The sequence below is a fragment of the Cebus imitator genome, unplaced genomic scaffold, assembly GCF_001604975.1.
Source record: "Cebus imitator isolate Cc_AM_T3 unplaced genomic scaffold, Cebus_imitator-1.0 Scaffold134, whole genome shotgun sequence".
NCBI classification, from domain to species: Eukaryota; Metazoa; Chordata; class Mammalia; order Primates; family Cebidae; genus Cebus; species Cebus imitator.
This window is the reverse complement of record NW_016107449.1, coordinates 3,556,941-3,562,484: the sequence shown is the minus strand read 5'-3', so window position 1 is coordinate 3,562,484 and position 5,544 is coordinate 3,556,941.

The following is a 5,544-nucleotide window of genomic DNA, read 5'->3' as shown; positions in this document are numbered from 1 at the left end:
GAGTGGGGTTTCTGGGTCATAGAGTGTGTATACGTTTCTAGAAACTTCCAAGCATTTTTCTGAAATTGTTGGTTTCAACATACTCCTGCAACCAGCAATGAGTTAACATTCCAGTTACTCCAGATCATCACCCACACTAAGAAAGTTTTGCCTTTTTCATTATGTCTATTCTTGTGGGTGTTTAGTCGTATCACATTTTGGTGTAAATTGTGTTTTTTTGATGACGAATTATGCAAATGCTTTTTATTGACTTGCTGGACATTTGTATGCTTTCTTTTGTAAATCTTTTAGGAGAGAGAGATAGAGAGAGAGGGAGAGAGAGAGAAAGAGACAGGGTCTTGCACTGTCGCCCAGGCTGGAGTGCAGTGGCATGATCACAACTCACTGCAACCTGGGCCTCCTCAGCTCAAGCAAGCCTCCAGTCTCAGCCTCCCAAGTAGCTGGGACTACAGGTGTGTGCCACCATGCCTAGATAACTTTTGTATTTTTTGTAGTGATGGGGTTTCACCATGTTGCCCAGGCTGGTCTCGAACTCCTGGGCTCAGGTGATCTGCCTGCCTTGACTTCCCAAAGTACTGGGATTACAGGTATGAACCACCCTTCATGACCCTTTTGCCCATAGAGCTAGTGCTCGACTTACGACCATGATTGGTACTGACAGACTGGTCGTAACAGTTGAGTAGGCTATATGTACAGTACTGTGAAATGATGTTATAAAAACCTTTAAGTCATATTTTATCATAATTTTCTTTGTTCATTTTATGCCATTTGTATCAACTCTACACCATTTTGTTTCTTATTTTTACATTCGTCAGGTTTAAGTAAAACACTGCATTACCAGTACAACTGGTTTAATATTTGCAAAACATACAAAATTACAAAATACAGGTGCATACAAAAATACAAAATACATGTGTAAAAATACCATAGGAAACATTTTCCCAATTGCAAAACATATGAAAATATATAAACATGTACAAAACATTTTATTAGCCGCTGGTGCTTGGCTGCGAATCGTTGATGTCGTCATCTGAGGCAGCAGTTGGGGTTACCGGAGTTGGTTTTTTCATAAACATGGTAAGCTTTGTCTGAATTGTATGTTTCTTTTTTTCTTCATAAATTTCACGATACGGACGAAACACATCGTGCGCCATCCGTTCAATCCTTGAAAATCGTTCGATGTTTGGGTCCATTGCTTCGAAATGTATAAGAAGTTTATTCAGTAAAGATAAACCATCTGATAATCCCTTAGTGGTGAACTTCCTTTCTGGCTCCTCCTCTTCTTTCTCGGCTTCTCTTCTTTCTTCTTCCACCACTCTTTCTTCTTCCAGTTCGATTAGCTCTTCATTTGTAAGTTCTCCGGATTCTTTGTCTAGCAACTCTTCGACATCTTCCATTTTACAGTGCAAAGAAAGGTCTTTGGTGAGTTTTACTATTTTTTCCTGAATCGTTTCAAGTTCATGTACACTGTCAAATCCATCAAAATCATTAACATAGCGCTTAACATAATTTTTCCAGATGCCATTCATGCACTTTGTCGTCAGAGCCTCCCAGGCAGTAGTGATATTCTTGATACACATCAAAATGTTGTAGTGTTTCCAAAAATCTACAGCGGAGCAGTCGTGGCTAGCGATTGTGGTCGTAAAGTCGAATGGTCGTAAGTTGCATAGGTCGTAAGTCGATCAATACCTGTATTTTAATTGGGTTGTTTGCCATCTCTTTATTGAGTTATAAGAATATATCTCCTATATTGGTTTCCTAGGAATATCTCTTTTAGTTTGATTTTTAAGTTGTTACTCTATGGCTAACAATAGGCATCCTTCAATTATCAGAGCTTACTTAAAGTCAGTCTTGTACCATTTTCCAGTTTGTACTTCACACCTGGTCTGAAATGTCTCACTTCCTACTTTACAAATGTAATAATCTTATGAGAGTAAACTCCCTTGGACCTGTTTCCCTGACATCTATTTCAATATACATTGTAAACCTCACCTTACAATGTTACGGTTTTCTCTGTAAATTCAGTTGTGTTTTAAGACAATTGTGAGAAGAAAATAAAATCTATGTTATTTTATATTTTCCTATTCACTTACCATTTCTCATGCTTTTCCTTCTTTCCTGTGGATTGACATTTCTATCTGGAATCAATTGCCTTTGGCCTTCAGAACATTCTTTACTATTTTTATAGTACAGATCTGCTGGTGAGAATTTTTTTCAGTTTATATTTTCTGTGAAAATGTCTTTGCCCTCACTTCTTGAGGCTCTCAGTGTTCTCTTTTTATCATTTTGCAGCAGAATGCCCAAATAAAACATAATTGCAAATATTCAGCTGTGCAAATGAGGAGCTAGTGCTTACATAGAAACAGGACACATGCTTCCTTTGTTTTACGTAAATACTTACACAGAACTCAGGTACTACAAACAACTAGACTCTAGCTCTGAGCAGCAGAGCACATGCCCGTGGGCCTGCAAGGACGTCGTGATTCCTTCCCCCAAGAAATCAGTTCATGGAATTGATCATGGTGATTGTGATGCCAATGGTCGAATGTGATCACAACCCACCCCTTTTCCAGAGGCTTCCCCCATTCTCCACAGACATGTCTGGCCAGGACAGACAATTGGAGTTTCTTGAAGGTCAATCATCTGCAGCTGTTGAGTACTCTCTGTGATTCTGTTGGTTCCCATTTCCGTGGAAGAGACAAATGCACTTCATGACTTTCTTCAGCTCCTCTTACAGGACCAGCACCAAGGTGCCTCCAATGCCTCCAAAGACATTGGGCTCGACCCTTGAAGAAGCCTTTGCCCTCTTTATTTTTGAAGGTCTTCCTCCAACAGTCCAGGGTCCCTGTATACATGATATGGGCTCCTCTGTGCTCTGTGTGGGAGGGTAGGAGACCACTCTTGGCCATGGCCCTCATAGTCTTTGCAGTAACTCAGCTTGTCAGGATGTGCATGTTCTTGGGGCTGGGGCGCATGCCCTCAGCTATATCCTACTAGTGGAAGGAGGCTGCTGGGTAGATGATAATGCCTTGCATGAGATGCTGAAGTCCTGTTACAGGCCCTGGGTCCGTTGGACTTGGTGATCCTCATCAGCCAGGCTCCCAGGTCTTTGAACTTGCGTTTTGTGCCCAATTTCCCAACTTTGGCTACCAGGAGGTTCTGGGAAATCCAGGAGGTACACGAAGCAAAGTGAGGTGGTGCCAGCCAGGTCACCGAAGACCAGGTGGCAGGAGAAACATCTCCAGAACTGCGTGTGCTTGCCTGCACCCCCAGGAAGAGCTGCTTGTACTTATCCTTAAAGGCAAAGTTCAAGGCTTGCATGGGGAAGTAATGGAGGGCACTGGCAAGGTTGCCCTTCCAGGAGGACAGTCCAGATTGCAGCCCACAAGCAGCACAAAAATGCGGTGGATGCACATCCACCGCATTTTTGTGCTGCTTGTGGGCTGCGATTTGCTACTGGCATGTTATGAGACCACCATTGCACCTTGTATGTACAGTCTATTGTTGACCAAAACATTATACATTGCATTACTGTATTTAGATTTTCTTGAATTTCTCTCAATAATGTTCTCTAGTTTATGTGTAGAGATCTTGCACATTTTTGTTATGTTTATTTCTAAGAATTTGATGCTGTTATTAGCATCTGTAGAATCAGAAGGATCTGTTTAAAATTTCATTTTCTAGGTGTTTCCTGCAGGGTATTGACCTATATCTGTTGTCCCAGCTAAAATTCACTTACTGATTTTAATAATTTATATGTAGATTATTGTGTATTTTAAATACATGCTTTTATGTATTCTGTAATTAATGATGTTTTCTTCTTCCTTTTCAACTTGTTTTCTATTATGAGGGTATTGGATTTTTTCAAATGCTTTTCTGCATTTCCTTATATAGTCATATGATATAACTTTATTTCTATTCTAACAATGTGATAAATTATGTTTTCATCTTTGAATTTTAACCCCCTTTGTATTTCTGAAATAAACACAAGCTGGTGATGATATATTATTCTCTTATGTATAACAATTTGGTTTTCTAATCCTTTGTTAAAAATTTTACATCTATATTTACAAGTGACATTGGCCTGCCAATTTCCTTTTTTGTAATGGCTTTTCCAGATTTTGGTATCAAGGCTATGCCGGCCTCATACAATGATTCAGAAACTGTTTCTCTTCTTCTGTATATAGGTCATAGAAAATTTTCAGCCATATTATAATAATCTTATGAGACCACCACTATATATACAGTCTGTTGTTGGCCAAAACATTGTTATGTGGTGCATTACTGTTTTCAGGTTTTCTTTAATTTCTCTGAAGAATGTTCTCTAGTTTTACATGTAGACATCTTCCACATTTTTTCATTTATTATCATGATAATAATAAGTGACTATGTTATTGATTTGTATCTTTACTACACTATACTGTTTATTATTAGAGTGTACTCTTTTCACTTAAAAAAAATTAATGTAAAACAACCTTAGGCACGTTCTTGAAGTCCTTCACTATATTGCCCAGGTTGTTGGCACATTGTTTTAAAATTAGCTGTTGATTGTATTCTCTTATTATATTTTTAGTGTTCTAAGATCTGTAGAGACATTCTCTCTTTCATTCCTGATATTAGTAATTTGTGTTCTCCTTCCTTCCTTTCTAGAACTCACTTTTGACTTTCTAGATTTTTCTCTATCATATATTAGTTATGTTTCACCAATTTCTGTTATCATTCTTATTATTCTCATCTTTGTCATTTCTTTGGGTCTAATTTGCTATTGTTTTCCTAAGTTCTTGGGTTGCTCATTAATTTTACCTTTTTTATTTTCTAAAATATTCACTGAAGACCATACATTTTCCTCTGAGTATGGCTTTATCTGTATCCCAAAAGGTTTCATGTCATATTTTTATCACTATTTAGTTCCATATAACTTATAATTTCTATTGTGATTTCTTCTTTAGCCCACAGAGAATTCAGGGTGTATTACCTACTTTGTAAACACTAGGGATTTTATTAATTATATATTTTTTTCTATTAATTTCTAGTTTAATTCTGCTGTGACCAGAAACATGACATCTCTGACGTCAAACTTCTGATATTCAGTAAGATTACTTTATGACCCCTTAATTACGTTTACTTTTATGTTTACTTTTCTTATTTTTTATGTGGGCTTGAAAACAAGGTCCATTCTGCTGTATTCTATATATGTCAAACAATTCAAGCTTATTCATTGCCTTATTTAAATCTTCTATATTTTTACTGATTTTTTCTTTACAGAACCCTGATAGGCCTAGACATGGTTTTCTTTGTATGTTTTTCTGTTGGGATTCATGGTGCTTCCTAAATGTAAGACATGCTGTCTTCCATTGCTTTTGGAAAGTTTTGGTTCATTATTTCTTAAAACATTGCATCTGTTACATTTTCTCTCTCTTCTATTTCTACTAGTATAGATTCCGGTTATACTATGTATTATGCTTTTTCCTGTGTCCTGTATTTCTTTTATGTTCTTTTCTGTATTTTCCATCTGTTTTTCTTTCTGTGCCTCAGTCTGGTTAA